This window comes from Tympanuchus pallidicinctus, unplaced genomic scaffold, assembly GCF_026119805.1.
Source record: "Tympanuchus pallidicinctus isolate F22 unplaced genomic scaffold, pur_lepc_1.0 scaffold8, whole genome shotgun sequence".
Lineage (NCBI taxonomy): Eukaryota > Metazoa > Chordata > Aves > Galliformes > Phasianidae > Tympanuchus > Tympanuchus pallidicinctus.
In genome coordinates, this window is record NW_026294802.1 from 39,013,498 (window position 1) to 39,031,005 (window position 17,508).

The window sequence follows — 17,508 nt, forward strand, 5'->3', positions numbered from 1 at the left end:
GGCAGGGTGGCTCACTGCTGCTGAAAGCACCGTGCTGATGTGCAGCTCTGTGCACACACACGTCACGGACAGCCTGGGCCTACAGCAAACACATGCGATGCTTTATTTGATTTCCCTTTCAAAACGTTTTGAAGGAAGGGCTGACATTTTTCCCATGGTTAATCATGGAACTGGGCACCACTTCGTGCAGTTCCTCTCACTTTACTCATCCAAAACATTCAACGGTCCAAACGGTGTGATTAAGGGAAGGAGAAACGGGGCCAAAAAAGGAAACATGAGGAGTGAAAATAGATGTCTCCCATAACTTCTATCAGAACATGAAGCCCTTTGCTAGAAATCTGCTTTAAATCAGGAGCTGCTGAAACCCATCAGCTCGGGGAGATGGCTCTTGAGTGAGGGCCAGGCTGTTGGCCTCTCTCCATGCTTCAGTTTCTCAGCACCTGTGGGAGACACCTCGTGGGCATGGAGGGAGAGCCCCAGTGCCGGGCTCGGAGCCTGGGGGATGACGTGAGGAGGCAGCTCGGTGCTGCGCGCCTGTGCGCAGTGAGGCCAGTTACACCGAGAGGCAGCTCGACAGCCTCTCGGGCGTTGACGCCACGACGCGGTCGGTGGGGGCTCAGCTCTTTTGCCGCCGTGCGGGGCCGGGACAAGGAGCGCAGGTGCCTCGGCCTTCCTTCCCTCCCTCTTGCGTGCGATTTTCTCATCCCTCGGACGTAGTCCCCGTCCCCGCCGGGAAAGGAACGGGGAGCGCCATCCACACGTGCGGGAGCCCTTTCCCTCCTTCCCCCCCGCCGACTGCCGAGCCGCGCGCCGCGGTGAGTCACCGGCAGGTCAGCCCCTCGCCTAGGGGCGGAGAGACCGAGGGGACCGCCGCCGTACCGCTGGGAGCCGCCACCAGCGCGCCGGAGGCGCCGGAGGGAAGAGCCGCCCCGCAGCTCAGGTGCCGCCGGGAGGCCCTCGCCCGCAGCACCGCACCGCAGCCCAGGTAAGGGCGGCAGCACGGACAGCGGGGCTGGAGAGGGAGCTCAGAGAGGAGCGAAGGAAGGGGGCAGTCCCGGGGCGCGTAGGTGTGCCGGGCTGCGCCCCGCCCCGCCCCACCCGGCCGGGCTGGGCCGGGCCGAGCGCCGGAACGGGGAGCGGGAGCGGTTGCCCGCCCGCCGGCCGTAGCGCTCGCCCCTCCGGCGGCGGTGCCGACCGCAGTGTTGCTCCGGCCGCCGCGGTAAGCGCGGGGAGAGCCGGGGGGACCGGGAGCGGGGTGAGGTGGGGGAGAACGGGAGCCCCGCGAGGAACTCGGCGCTCCCCGGGGTACGGAGCTCCGCGCCGGGCAGGGCAGGTGAGTGGGGTCGGGGCGGCTCGGCCGGTGCCCCTTCCCAGTCCGGGGGCGCGGGGTGTGACGGCGGCGCGGCCGGCGGGGCTCCGCGTGCGGTGAACGCGCCGGTGCGAGCCGCTGGGGATCCCCGAGTTGTGCGGTTGTACTTCGCGGTTCTTCGGCTTTTGCGGTCTTTCTCGCGGAGGAATTGCTTCGGTTTTATTTATTTATTTTGAAAAGCGGGCTTTGCTGAAAACGGTCAATAACTCGCGGCGTACGATAGCGTCCCCCCGCTGCTTCCGTGCCGGCATTGAATGAGACGGTCGCTGGCTTGAAAAGTGCCGCATACACTCCTCGGGAGCTGCAAGTTGCACGCGTGCATCTTAAACCGGGGGACTGCTAACCGAGGAGCGGTGGTGTTGAACAAACCGCGTGTGTGTAACCTGCAGGAGGCTCCTCCGGCTGCGGCGCCTGCTCTTCCCAAAGAACCTGTGCGCGTGTGGTGCTTCGTCTGCCTCATCCCGAAAGCGCTTTTTGCATTGTCCACCAGCGAGTTCCTATCTTAGTTTTTGAAACGTGAGCAGTTTGTGCTCGTAGCCGGGCAAGGGAATGCGTCTCCCACGTCTCGCTAAGAGCCGGCTCGATGTTTACAGATCGCGGGCTGCGGAGCAAAAAGGCTCTGCCTTTGGCAGGAGCTGCGTGTGGAAAACAAAGTAACTTGGAGAGTGACTGTATCGTTTGTTCTTTGTGTGCCCTGGTGCCTTCAGAGCTGCGTGCTTCCTTCTCTGCCTGTCTCCTAAAGCAAACTGAATCACTGGGGGAAAGGAATAATCTGTAGAACACTCATCTCCCTATTTACAGCACATAAAATCAGTGTCCTACCCTTTCTGTTCAGGAGGGGATTGTCTGTTATCCTGTAGGGCTCTTTTTCCTTTCCATGTTTCCTTTCCCCAAAGGATGAGCACTGTGCAGCAAGCAGCAGCTTACCTGTAAGCCAGGTTGCACGTGCTGGGCTGGAGGGGGCTCCTGGTGCGGCTGGGGGGCAGCAGTGCAACCTGATGGATGGAGAGCGCTGATTCGGGGTGGGCAGCCACAGCCTGAACTCAGCTGGGGCTCAGGGAACAGCTCACAAACACAAAATCAAGCAGACCATGTCGTCCTGCTAGATGTGCCTTTCCCATGCTGATTTTCCTGTAGCTGTAGCTCTCTGGTACCTTAGATGTTGGCCTGTAGCTTCCTCCCACTGACCCAATGCAGTGAAGAGAGCAGCCCATCTTCTGTGATCCACAAGTGACTGCGCTGTACTTTCAGCTTCAAGGGGAAATATGAAGCCTTGCGCCTCCCAGAGCTGGCGTGCAGGACCCCAGTGAGCAGCTCACACATTGGCTATTTGCATAGCCACCACGAGCACCCATTGCTGGCCACACACGGGGCTGGGCTGGGGGAGAGTCCAAACTTCCCATGGCTGTTTATGTTCCATGGTGCTGGTGTGTCCAGACTTCATTCCCTGCAGAAAACGAGGGGAGGGGCTGCATCTCCATGTATTCTTGTGCAATGTGTAACAGAGGGGAAATCCTACTCAGGCTCTCTCTGCTCAGCAAAAGCATGCATCGTTTCTTGACTGGGAGAGCAGCAGTGTCCTCTGAAACAACCTGGGCAGAAAGGTGATACCCGGAAGGGAGCTACAAAGGAGGTGCGAGGAAGAGTGCTGCTGTGTGATGCTTCAAATGAACCTTCCTGAGATTATGGTTTGCAACCACACCTTGGTGGCTGGTTCCTGTGAAACCCTTGTGCCCAGGCTTCCCACCCCCACCTCCCCACCTCTGCCTCTGAGCTGCACTCCCAGCAGTGGAGCCATCAACCTGTACATCTTGTCTGCTGTGGCTACAGCCCATGATTGCCTCCCACATGCAGCTTTGCAGCCCATCGTTAAGCCCAGACAACTCACCACTAGTGGTCACACCACAGCAGCTCCAATGCAGCCCCATGTGGCATGCCACTGCTGCGACCAGGACCATGGCCCTGTGGGAGTACCCAAGTGGTGTTTCCCTGTGTGGTTTGCCTGACCCCAATGGAACCACCACACCAGGAAGGTTTCTGTTGTTCCCTCTCGTAAAATTGTGTTTTTCTTGGCAATGGTTTTAACGAATCTCTATCTCCTACATGCTGAGTGATGCCAGCATGTTACCAGAAGCCATTTTTAAATCAGTTTCCTTACCCAGGGGAAATGCAGTATAGACAGGGCCTTCAGGAAGCGAATAATTAGGTGACCTTTTCCCCCCCAGAATATCAGGTCTGTTTTATGTAGAGCTGTTTGAAGTCACACAAATTCTCATTACTCTCCAAATCTCTAACCTTGCCTTGTTTAAGGTACCTTTTAGGAAATCAAATCAGTGTTTCAATCTAATTTCTGAAGGCATTCAAACACGTGGTATGTGTGCTAACTTGTTTCCTCCAGCATTAAAAAAATCTAGCAAATTGCCAAGCTATTTGCCTTCAGGAAAGCTATGATGTTGTACAAGAAGATAAAGTACTTTTTCCTCCAATTTCAAGCAGTAAAAAAACAAAAGGAAAGGCAAAGTTATCAGACTACCTTGGCCTGGGATAGAACTCCTTTGAAGACAACAGCACCAGCAAGTAGATGGACACCTGGAAATGGAAGCTTTTTGATCTGTTTTGGAACTTTTAAAATTGTTCTGCAATCCCTTTCTATCACTGGATGGTGACCCCTGCCTCAATCAATCTTTCTTTGAATTGTCTGCAATTGAGGACACTGAATATCAGAGTGGGAAATGGAAGCAGAGGGAAAGGTCGGGAGGGTTTGTAGCAGGGCTGATGTCAGTGGAGGCAGAAAGTGAAGGCAGCGGCTGCATGCATGCGCGTATCAGGACTTTTCATTTGTCAAGCAGGTGTCAGCAGTAGGAAGTGTTCTCTAATGCTCAAAATACTTAAGCAGGATTCTTTCCTGTGCATCCTGCCACTCTGTGCTACCCCTTCTGCTCGTCCCAACAAAATTAACACGGTATTGCCCTTTTGTGTGGAAGCTGGTAGGAAGGGTCTTATTGAAATACGTGATCAATTCAGTTGCAAATGGATGAGGAAGGAAAATTGCTTAATGCTTTTGGAAGATTTTCATTTTGCTCAAGTGTTTGCACCATGGCCATCGCCACGGCATTTGACAGCTATCCATTTTGTTGTGTGTGGTGCAGCTTTAACCTCTGTTTGAGGGGTCACATCAGCCTATCTTTTTTCCTGTAGTCACAGAGAAATAACAATCCCTATGTAAGTTGCCTTTCTTTTCTGCAGCTCCTTCGTTTTAACGTTTATCCAACCAAACAGTATTGAAATCTTGACAGGCACCGGTATGATTTCTGAGAAGGATCAGTGACCTAGCTTGACAAATATAAAAAATCAGCAGTGTAACTAAATAGGTGACTTTTATTGAAATTCATTCTTTGTCATGGAGCTACTTTCTTTCAAAAACATTGAGAATAGCAAGGGATTGTGGATTCAATTTGATTAAATCTACGGTTGTTACCATTTCCCTTCTGCAAACTGATTCCCTCCCACCTACCTCTCAGCCCGATGTGCTTATTGATTAACAGCCCTTTCTTGGCTCCACATGTGATGTCTGTGTGCTTGTGCCTCCCATGCAAGTTGTGACAGGCTCCGAACCCTGTGAACTGACTATGCTCATGAGCTATTGGAATTGGAAGGTTACTTAGCAATTGTTTTACGCTATATGATGACACATCTTTGAACCCCATTGTATGAAGGAAAAATACCTTCTGACTGGAGAGAGATTTCCTGTTTATGTGTGTGTTTGCTGGAATTAAAGCTTCCCCTGTGTGTTGGCAGAGTATTTTTTGTAATCCAAAATGGCAACACGGCAAGTCACCTACAGAGTTTATTTTTTGGACAGGATACAGGTCTTTTATTTTACAAAATAGAGTTATGATGAAGCATAGGGGCCTCTCAATTACAATTCAACAAACAGGCTCAATTAATTGAGGTTCCACAGTTATAAAGGCAGATAGATTTAGGCAACAAGTAATTAACTTTTATTGACATTTTTATGCAATGTAAATTGTTCGCTTCCCACGTGGGAAGTTTTTTTTTTCAGGCAGATGTTCTTTCAGCATAAGGATATGATATTAGCCAAATATATGTTCTGTGAAATGGTTAGAATCATAGTTTTGATTGTGACCAAAGGGAGTCCTTTAAGATCTTCTAGTATAGAGCAAAAAGTGACCCAGTTGCTGGTGTCCAAGCAAAGGCCAGTCTGCAGGAGGGCTGCATGCAGTACTTGAGTCTTCCAGCTGTGTGGACATGGAGCTGACCGGAAAACAAACCCTATGTGATGCTCCTGTCCCACGTATGTTGGCATTACAGCAGGCCTCAACACCCTGCATGCCGAAGTCAGACCTCCTTGAGGGAGGAGAGCTGCTTCCATAAGACTCAAACCAGGCATTTTACTTCTAACAGTAACAAGACTGGACCACCCTGAACTTCAGCAGTAAAGTTATCATTATTTATTAAATAGTCTTTTAAGGTTTCTGGTTTGCTTCAACTGATGCTCATTTTAAACAACTGTCTGGGACTGGGAGAAACCTGAACTAATGTGCTGATTACGCGGAGTGTTCCTAAGGGCCGAGAGCTGTGTAGCCTCCAGTGTGGGATGTTCTGGGCCTAGCAGTGCTGCCCATGCCCTCACATGGCAGAACACCTTCCCTGGCAGAATTCCATCCCTTCCACCTCTGCCCCAGGCCTCAGAGCCACAGAACGTGTAGGTCTCCAGCATCTTGCTTTTTCGGGCGGTGCCAGTTGCAGGGTTCTGTGAGCGAGGCCCCACAGCTGTCAGTGTGTGCGGTGCTACTGATTGTGGGTTCCATGTTTGCTGCGTGTTGGGTGTGTTTGCACAGTATTTGAAAGCAGATTTCCTCTCCTTCAGTGTAGAGGATTGAGGTATCTTTCACCATATGAAATTCTTTTAGCTAATATTTGTACAAATTGATAATTCCTGCAGGAATTATTCATTTCTATTTCCAGAAAATCTAGATTGATATCTTTTCTGAACATGTCTAATTGTGCAGTTGAAAATACTTGCTGGCTACACTTAGAATTCCAAACGTACTTATTTCTTCTTTACTTTACGTGTGTCCTTTTTTCTTTTTCTTGTAATTTTTTTAAGCTTGTTTGAACTGTATGTCGAACTTCTCCTTTAATTTATACTTTTTTTCCACATTAAAGGCATTTTAACTACCATGATTTCAACCTTAATATACATCTGTGAATGCCTAGTTGCATACATTTTTTTTTACTACTCTGTTGCTACATTTATTAAGAGATTAGGCTTTGCTTCCCCCGCCACAAGCACCCTCCTTGGATGATCTTGTGGAGATAAAGTTAGCAGCTTTATGACTGACCTCAGGCTCGGAGAAAATCCCTGAATCTGTGGGCTCTCCAGCAATACATGACAAGAAGACAACATGGTTTGCTCTGCAAAACTGAAGTAACTTCACAAGTTCATCTTTTCTCTTCAGATACATGCTAGCATAACTAAGGCTTGGATTTCTATCTTCAAGCTTCTTACATAGTTAAAATTGTATTAGGGAATTGTATACCCTTTCACATGTTACTATATCTGCAATCATTTTATTATATCATTTTCTTGTGTGTCTAGATGACATGTCTTCTCATCGGAAAATACCAGCTTCTGTTAGCAACAGAAAAAAAGGGAGGCAGTTTTGCTGAAGACAATGAATGGTGTTGGTAGTTGAATTCATGTCAAAAGTAGGTTAATTCCTCTTTCCTAATGTCATTGAAAATGTTAAATGAATTACTGGAGTTATATTCAGTTTTCCTGTTTACTTCTGTAAAGTGGATACTAATTTTAAGTATCGTATATTACCGTCTTTCAAAATGTTTGGTTGAAGTCTTTAGGATTATTGCTTTTGTTCTTTAGATTATAGACTAATATTTTTCTTAGCAAAAAATACACCATTCTTACAAATTCCCAAAGTCACAGCAAAATAAATAAATAAATAAATCACAATATTAATAATGCTTTAAAAAATAGGTAGAATGCAAATGGTATGGAACTCCATTGAAGCACTGAGCCAGTGCAGAGCTCACTGTGATTAAGCTCATCTGCATCAGAAAATATAATTCAGATTCCACCCTAAAAAATGTGCTTAGCATCCATACAAATCGGTGGAAGATACTGTTTGTTCGAGGCTGCAATTTAGCCCACAGTAGCTGATAAAAATTTTTATCTTAACTGTTGTTTAACCCCTGTGATGAAGGGATGCTTTGGCACACATCTTGCTGTTGCCTTCCTGTATGTGTTCAAGGACTGTGTTGTCTGATAAAAGTTTTATCCTTATTTGTGTCTGTAGGGCTTCCAGATGACGAATCAGGTTGTTCCCCTAGGTTCTTACTTAAACTCAGGGTGTCACAGAAGCTATGAAAGTGCTGAGAACAGGTTAGAAGACCCACATTTGGTCTGGGACTTCACTTGTTTGCGTTGCTTGGTTTTCACTGTTTCTTAGTATTTAGAGCTTATTAAGCATATGTGTTTAGATCGGAAATTGCCAAAAGTCTGCTTTTGCTGATATTGGAAACACTGCCCTTAAAAATTCACCAGAGAATGTGGCACAGCAGCAACGTTTCACAGTGCCCTTTTGCCTTCTCAGAGGATTAAATAGTTCCTTGCCTGGGGACGTCCTCTTCTGTGACATTCTCCAGGTCCCTCCGAGTCTGCATCTTGGCTCATCAGACAGATTTCCACAATAGGAAAATCCACTGAATCTACTCAATGTAGGAACCTTACTGCAAGTTTTTAAACCATCCTATAAAATTTAATACTGATTCTCTTTTAGCTTTAGGATTGCACGATGTTAAAAACTCTATTACCCTTTATGTTCTTTTAAAACCCATAGAATCCAGCTACTCATTGATAAGATATTCCTTTGGATTTTGTCTGTATTGTCTTGATCTTGTGTATACAAGAGAGATGGATGGCAAGGCATATTTGTTTGTGAGAAGGGGATGTTTCCCTCCCTCTTCTGCTTAAATTCAGGAAAACCTGCCCAACCATAGCCATTGTTTTCCTGGGTGACTCTGGAAGCCAATGCAAGAGGAGGAGCTCTGAAAGCAGAGCAGAGTAACAGAAATTGGGAGAGCAGAGAGCCAGGCAAAAAGTATGTGAAGTGTGCTACTGCATGAAGAAAAACAAAAATTAAAAATAATAATAATAATAATAATTAAAAAAAATACAGGTGATGTTCTAATTGCAGAAAATGATTCCTGTTTTTCCTGAGGGCTAAAAAAAGGAGAACACTGTACACAGTTGTTATCAGTCAGAAGGACTGTTTGCCATTTCCCTGGAGTTTTATTTCATTCCGAAAACACATTTACAAAAATAAGCACATGTTTGTTCTTCCCTAGATGTAAACTGCCACGATAAAATCAGCTTTCGGGTAGCTCAGAGATGTCTTTGCTGCTTCCTGAAAATTATTACATGTTTTTTCATTTGTTTTTCGCATTGAGCGGTTTTCATACAACATGCTTTGAAATAACTTCTTTAATGCAAATAATACCACAGTTCTCTCATAAGCCAACCACAATCTGGGCCAAACTCTGCCTGCAGATAAGCATGCATGGCTTATAAGGTTCCCCTGACTTTATTAGGAGTGCTTCTTGCTTATCTGAGAGTATTAGCCTAAAATCCCTTCAGGGCACACAAAAAAGGTAACAAACAGTGAATTGTTTTCACAGTACAAAAAGCCTTTCAGGAAGCAGCACTGAGCAATATGAGATGGTAGAAAATAACAGCATCCGTTTCCCTGTTGGAGAGTTGGTGTATCTTCTATGGTCTTTGGAGGTGAATCTGAACATAGGTTATTTAATGAGACCTCTATTGCACGCTATTAATGGGGCTAAAAACCCACTGTTGGACTGGGCATTGTTTACTGGGATTTTAAAGACATATGAAAAGATAATGCCCGTGTCCATCATTTCCTTGGAAATGCTGTGTAGGTTAATTCAGTATTTCTTCAAAGCGTAATGATTTTCTTCATTAACAATATATAAGATTTTTAAAGATTTCTCTTCTGCACCTATCACCCCTGTTAAGTTATGCCTTCTGCATCTCAGTGCTTATTCTGTGTCATCTATTGCTCATTTTAAATGAGGTAATATTGAGATTCTGTCATGTCAACAGATCTTCTGCCTTTCAGGCTCCTTTAAGCACACTGTTTTCTAGTCCTTACTCTAGCTAAACCATTACAGGAATCGATGAGAATATTGTTTGCATAAAGACTATGTGGAGTCCAGTCTTGGGAAAGGTGGCAGCTTCACAGTAAAGGAATGTAACATAGCCAGACAAACTTTAGGCCTGAAATGAGGGTTTTGTGCAAAAATCCAGGTGTGTAATGACTTAGATTTGCCCTACTATCAGTTCCAGCAGCTGTATCCTGTTCAAATTTCAACTGCTTGGGTGAGTAATTATTAATCATGAGTAGTCTGGTATTTACACGGATCTAAATAAGCACTGTAAAGTAATTTGAATATTTTAACAGGAACAGGGATGTAAAAGTACGATCTTCTTATGGCATTGGCCTTTGTTGAGTGCCTGAAGTATTGAACTTGGTGCAGCAACTGTTTAAACAAACCTCATGCTCAGGAGTGATTGCTGCATTATAAAGTCCAAGATTAAAAATGTGCATTAACTGACACTTCCAATTTTACCACTGCCATTTTATTTTCTTTTTGGATAAGCAGATCGAGCTTAAAGTTATGGGAAAGATCCATGGAGGTTACTTTGGAATCTTAAATGACGTTTAGATTGAGTTCAGGGCACAAGTCCAAGGAAGGCATCCAAAAACCCAATGCTGCGCGGCCACAAAGCCCTCAGGTGCTTAGATTAGCTGGTGTCTGCACTTGGTTCTGAATGTTCCCTGGATCTCACCTGAGCTTAAGTTCCACAGGAGGAATAACCACGTGGAACAGCCAGATGCCCTGGGCAGGTTGCAGCTCCTGGCTGAGCTTGCATAAAGTCATGAGACAGGACAGGGTGCAGACAGGTCCTGCTGCTGACAGCATCCAATCCCACACAGTAGTGACCCTTCTCCCTTCTTCATAGCCTGCTGGACTGCATTTAAACTGCACCCTTTGCTAAGGAGGATTCACAGCCATACAGCTGTTTGATTATCCCACTGCCTACATCTTCAGGACAGGAGAAGAGGAGCAGCGGTGGCTTCCCAGCCAGCACCTGGCACCAGCACCGCTTCTTGTGGCAAAAGAACAGGAGAGGGAAGGCAGTGGGGGGAGAGCCAGGGCCTGGTCAAAGTTTAGGCCTTTGGCCAGCTTATTTGTGAGGGAATGAAGGTGGTGGCCCTAAATCGGGCCACTTGTGGAAGGCACTGTCCTGCAGCTCTACTGCCAGCTCTGTCCCAGGCCCTGTGTTGTTGTCAGCCTGCCACCAAGTCCTTCATGTCTAGGAGGCACTGAGCAGCAATGAGCTCACTTATCCTTTTGTCTCCCTTGTGAGAAAGGTAAATACTTCCTGGAGATTGGAAATAGGCTCTTTTCTTATCTTGCAAGCTCCTGGACTCTGGCTCCAGCTTTCCAGAAGAGCCACTCTGGGGTCCAAGCAAGATGCCTGAGTGATTCTGGGACCTGTGAGCTTGCCCTGTTAAATGAGAAGCCCTGGCAGCAGTGCCAGTGCATGTAAGCTCTTCAGCTGTCCCCGAGATGAGGAGAGGGAGAAGCATCAAGAAAATTCATTTAGTTTAAAAAAAAAAAAAAAAAAAAAAAAAGGCATGAAAAACAACAACGAAAAACCCCATTAGCTTGAAAAAAATCAACCATCAGTTGAATTGTCCAACAGTCTTCAAACCACTGAGCTTTCCAGCATCTTCTGAAGGTCAGCATGATATTTCAGAATGAAAGCTGGGGCAGAGAAACCCTTACTGAGGGAGATCGGCCAAAAAAGAAGCTGAGGCTGCTCCAGATCAGGCACTCTGCTGATTACAGCTGTGACACCATTGCCTCTAGTGAGAGCCAGGGTGTCAGATAGGCTGGTTCCAGACCATTTTGGGATTTATGAATATCAGTACAGTGAAGTCCTTGGAAGCAGATCATGAATCACAGGTTCACAGCAAGGCAACAGTATAGCCAATGAGCCATCATTAACTTAGTTTCTAAACTGAGTGAAAGTAGGGCATCAGTTAAAGTGCATTGCAATAACATAATCTTGCAGTGACGAGACAGATGTGAAGTGAATGCTATGCTTGACATTGCTGTTTGATTATCAGAAAACTGCTATGAAGCTAGGTGTACAATCAACTTATTAACATGACTGTCGGATACAGGATGTATTCTGCTAAGCTGATAGCTCATTGTTTCCACTAGCTGTTTACAAACACCGACAATTCAGCTTGGTCTGTGGGGTTAGCACCACATTTTTTACATCGGGCAGAGTATTAATCTAGTGTTAGACAGATGCAGTTTGTGTTTGGCAGGGCTGGTTATCTCTGATAAGTTAAATGATTGTGATTTAACTGTGGTGGAGGAGCCAGACTGGACATGGAAGGTGTGCAGTCTGCTTTCTAGCACTATGCTAAATATAATACATGTGGGCAAACAACAATATCAGCACAATAGGCTGTGCCAGGCCAGCTTGGCTCTGCAGCCTCTCAAAAGCTCCAAGATGCAAGGAGTGGCCTTGGGGGCAAACTGAAACTCTCTGTGCAGTACTCCAGAAATCATGCCTTTTCCAGATGTCTATTGCCTGAACAACCCAAGCCTCAGCAGAGGAGAGCTGAGTGACCCATTTCAGCCCTTGCGTGAGATCTCTGAACTTCGGGGCTGAACTCATCCTGAAGATTGCTGATCTCACAGGGACCCACCACGATCTTTGACCACAACACCTTAGCTTGATGAGATACGTATCAAGTAGGGTGTCGGCAACCTATTGGAAATCCTTGACCCTGGGTATTTGTCACTAACTTGCCCTGTGGCCCTCAGAGACACATTGACAGAGGAGGGTGAAGCCATGGCACCCAGCAGCATGTTTTATGTGTGCTGCAGAGCAGAAAAGCTGCTACCTGACACTCTTCTGTCAGCTCTCTCTTTCACACACACACACACACACACGAATTGAAGGACCTGTTGGGGTTTTGCTGCTATTATTACTATACTTAAATATTTACTATGACATTAAAAAGAAGCTTGATGATATGATGAACAAGTAAATATTTTGGTACAGATTTCATGTCCTATACTTTGTCATCCCTATCTAATGGTGCAAATAAATTTTATTATTATTTCTTTAAAGAAGATTAATGTTTGGCTATGGAGAGGTATTGTCTCAGGGACACATTAAAGCCATTAGCACCAAATAACAATTAAACTGCAGGAAATGCACTGCGTCAAGATCGTTTATAATTGCTGCTGGAACATTTAGATCAAATCTGTATGCTGTCTTGGCTACTCATTGCTATCTGCCTTTTAATCTTTCTCATTTTATGACCCAGGCAATTCCTTTAATTATCACAGTGTGGAGGGCTGTTAGTTTTTACTACAAGATAGGAAAGGCTTCCAAAATTTGTTCTGCGTTTCAAAACATGAATTCAGGTAAATAGATGATATAACCATAAAACACAAAATCTAAGTAAGTGCTCAGAGGGTAGTCAAGGGAATGGAGCTAAAAGTGCTTACAGCCAGACTTGCCAACTTGGCTCTTTAAGAAAGGACAAGCCACTTTCCAAGAAAATTCCACTGTCCCTATTCTTTGCAGACAGCCACAAAATGCTTAGACTAATGCTAAAATGTTGATCAATAGGATCAGCTCAGAAAAACTGCTTCTTCCTACTCTAAGGTGTTATGTTTTTATACTGACCAGTAAGGTACTTGCATCTTTAACTGAGGTTGTTTGACACCCTCAATCAGCCAGTGTACATAGAATCATCTAGTTTCAACCCTCTTGGTATGTGCAGGGTCACCAACCACTAGACCAGGCTGCCCAGAGTCACATCCAGCCTGGCCTTGAATGCTTTCAAGTTATACCTCAAGTTTCCCATTTAAATGTTATATGTTTAAATATTTCCTGAACTGCAGAATATCAGCATGGACATCTGTATTTCTCTCAGCTGGCTAAAGTAGAGCAGTTGTTCTGTTTATGCAGTAAAAATACATTGAGATGCGTTAGCTTGTCCAAATGAAAGAAAATTTGAGAGTGAAAGCCAAATATCTCCATATTCACTCAACTGAAACAGACAGCAACTCTGCTATGGGTTATCGGCTGTGACGTGTAAAATAACAAGTATTACGTGTTATCCTGCCCCCCTACAAATCTCCTTCTCTACTTGGACTAAATGTTTAGACTAAGATGTTCACACAAGGGTTACCAGACAACTAGTTGATGCAGATGCAGAGTTTAGGTCTGTGTTAGAATTGAATTTCTATTACTAACTGATAACAGCGGTCAAGAGCCACAGTACCACCCCAAGTATTTTGTTAATGAAGATCTACATTTTCTGACTTGCATCGAGATGAACGGAGCAGATCAATAATGCTGTGTTGTGCAGACTCTAATTTCTATTTTCCCACAATTGCCAAACAATACAATTATTTCAAAGAAGTCTTTCCATCTGTATGCTTCCAGATGTGGAAAACAGTCCTTCTGAACGTAAAGATCCCAATCCATCTTGAAATATGTGTGAACAAGCAACGATAGATCTATCTTATTCTAGCTGTCTCTGCCTCGTTCTTCAATTGTTCTTTGTATATTTTGAACTTCTTTTTTAGTTCCTCTTAATTGTGAATTTGATTCCTCAGCCCTTAGAATGACTTCCTCACTTGGGAAATTTCACTGAATTATGGCAAATGCTGTATTCCACTTTTTAAAGTAGTCTTCCTAAACAAGGTGTAGCTCTTGATCTTGTCCACTCACTTGTAATGTATCAGTGAGTATTTGCTGAGGTTCATTATGAAAGAACCTGCTCATCATATCAAAGGTGGTTAAATAAATCCAGTTGTGCTGCACAAGCAAGATGTGTGCTGGTGTTAGGATGTTAAGATCTGCTGCAAGTTTCAAAGAAAACACCATGCACTTTATTGTACTACAGGATACCTGCAGATAATTAATAATAAGGAGTATAAGAATAACATTTTCTCCATTGCAAAGGATACATTTGGTTTGGTTTTTTTTCTGTTTTGATGCTAGTTAAAACTGTCAGAAAACAAAAATGCTTCTGTTGTAAGCTGCTGTGAAATATAATGGTATATTGGACCGAGTAATGGACCATGTATGTAAGAGTATATTTTATGTAGGAAGACTTTGGATTTCTCCTTTCTATCTGAATACTGTAAGAGCTTGCAGATCAGTTGAATGTGCTAATGAAAGCAATTTATTCTGACACACACCACCAAACTGGAAAAGTTTATTTAATGGTAGATCCTCCAGCAATTGCTGTGCCCTGCCCACCAGTTCTTCACTCAAATCCATCCTACAAGTTTGTACTCACTATAGTTACCTCCTAGCATACCATGGAAACCTCCTGGTACTTTATATGACTCTTTGCAGTGGGGAACTGAGCTACATTAGGGTACATATTACCCTGCAGAAAAGTTACGTTCTCATCTCAGTCAGAGTGAACAATTTAGATAAGGAAAATGGGGTGAAAACAGTACTTAGGACAAGGGAATATGGATTTGAATTCAAATAGTTAATCCGGGTTAAACTCAGGGATCATCTGTATGTTCGATGCTGAGTTGCTCAAATTTCCTTGTTCTCTCAGTTATTTTAACTCATGGTAGTTAATTCAGATTAACAGTTCTAAATTAAGAGCATTTTCAGTCTGTGGATGTTGGAAAGAGAAAATCAGCTTCGATCCTTTCTACGGTTGCAATTGGTTAATTGAAAAGTCTGTTGAAGACATGCCCACTGTGAACTTGCTCTGTTAAAGCTGGTGCTAGTGTTGTGATGGTGTTGTTTGCTATAACAGATTAAAATTAGATGGATGGAGCTGTTATCATTTCCCCCTCTTATTTGTTCTATCCTTTCAAATGATGCTGCTGTCTCCATGGCAGAGCATCTGATGCATGGGGAATCAGGTCCTGAACTGACACAGTTTTCAGTTTAGGACAGCAAAGCAAACTGAACTCTCAGGAACAGTAATCAGTATGGTTATCCTATAAGTATCTGCCACCATAAGTCCATCAGAGCCCATAGTAATAAGACATACTATTCTATTGGGGAAAACAAATAAAAATATATTACCAAATAGTTTGTTTTAAAAAATGGGAAAAGGCTACTATTCATTTTATGTTTGCTAACAGTAGAGTTTGTGAAGTAAGAATGAACATGTTTTTGCTGTACCTAACCTGAAATAACCTGAGGAGTCAGTGTATTCTTGTAAAAGCATGCCGCTGTACACTGGATGTACAGTGATATCCTTCTCTGTGATATGATAAGAAAAGATGAGGTGCACTAAGGAATCTGCCAAAGTCTTTCTTTCGTGTCTGTGTGCTGTCTTAACTTGTGCATTCCTATGGAGTGCTTTATGATCAGATTTAATGGGACTTGTGTTGTTGAATTGAGGGCTGGGAAGATACATACAGCTCTGTTTTCTGGGCTTCTTGGCATAGGACAGCTTGAAAGTCCAAGCCTGACTTGTTGGTGCACTGGCCAACACCAGTATGGAGAGACATGATATTCAATGTTTACAAATTATCATTCAACCTCAAATTAGGGAAACTTGTAGAAAAGAGATTGCCATTGGGAAACCATTAATGGGAAACTCAAGACCAAGCCTGATGAGAATCATTACCCATAACACTTGAAGTTTCCAGGCACACTAATATGACACATCATTACTAGCCATGGTTGCAACGGTTGACCAAAATCTGTTTTCTCATCAGTTATACAAGCTAGTGCCTGCTGAGAGATGGAAAAATGAGCACATCATGACACAGGCTTTGAAAATATCTCTTACAAAAGGCACAATCCATCCACAGCTATTGCTTGTTGATAGTTATCACAGGCCAAAGCTTCCAAGTCTTCTGTAGACACTCATGGAAGTCACAGAAAGGTCACGAAAGGATTAACAGCATCCATCATTCAAATCAAGAAGAGAAACAAAGAGATTACTTGTTTTCCTTTTGCAACTCACAGACAGCAAATAATTATTTGACCTGAATTCAGAAAGAAAAGTATATCTTTTAGCATAAGTATTTTGGTTCAAATTCAGCAAAATGCTAAGTGCTGAAGTTCAGCTGACATTGCATTTGTGTATGTGCTTAGGAGAACTGGCACTGCTGGACATTTGAAATATGTGGTACTAAATTCTTAGTTCTCCAGAGTTTTCCTGCTCTTTAGGATGTATTCAAGTGAAGTATGTTTGCAATTACCTGATTTGAAGGTTGCAGAAAGCAACTCTATGCTGGAGGCAATGGTTCTGTAACAGAAAAAGACTCTGGGTCAAATTAAGATAAAAAGAGGCACTGAATATCACAGGCCTGGACACAGTACTCCAGATAGGGTCTCCTGAGGGCAGAGAAGAGGGGGACAATCACATCCCTTACCCTGGTAACCACCCTTCTTTTGATGCAGTGCAGGATACATACAGAGCCTGGGATTCCCATGGGTGGGAATCTGCATATTTCTGTCTAGGAGATTGATTTAAACACCTCAAAAACATACAGAGGAAGACATAACGATGGCACTCAGATATGAAAGCAAAGATGACTTTTTTATCACACAGATTTTCCTTCCCTTTGTTGTGAAATGCAATGCCTATTATTCCTGGTATCTGCTGCATTATACTAAGTCTGACCCTAGTTCTTGCTACTAAACGTTTTGTTTTGTATCTCATTTGCAAAAAGAGTCAGAGAAGGAATTTTTCTGTCTCCAGAGCACAGATTGTAACCAGAGCACAGCTGAATATAAGCTGAGGATATTGACCTCACACCCCAAGATGTGGTTTGAAGGAAGGAATATGTCAGTCTGTGTTTACTGCTCTGAATCCCTCTGTACACACTGAAATTTACTGTTTTACAGTGAGGGATCCCCTTTTCCAGAGGGATCCACTGGAAGAATAGGTGAAGTCTGAGGGATTGTATATGGGCATAGTGGCTGGGAAATCTATTCAGGAACATACTAAAACAAGAGCACAGAACCAAAAACACTGAAA

The 17,508-nt window shown here is 44.2% G+C and overlaps 1 protein-coding gene across 4 annotated transcripts in view; it reads left to right on the forward strand.

The window, feature by feature from the left end:
• Nucleotides 1-621: 621 nt before the first annotated feature.
• Nucleotides 622-17,508, forward strand: part of MET (MET proto-oncogene, receptor tyrosine kinase) — an 89,671-nt gene continuing 72,784 nt past the window's right edge. The window contains exon 1 of one of the 4 annotated variants that reach the window (XM_052668434.1): nucleotides 622-985. The gene's annotated coding sequence lies outside the window, so the exon portion shown is untranslated. The other 3 variants (XM_052668436.1, XM_052668437.1, XM_052668435.1) reach the window with 3 other exon arrangements.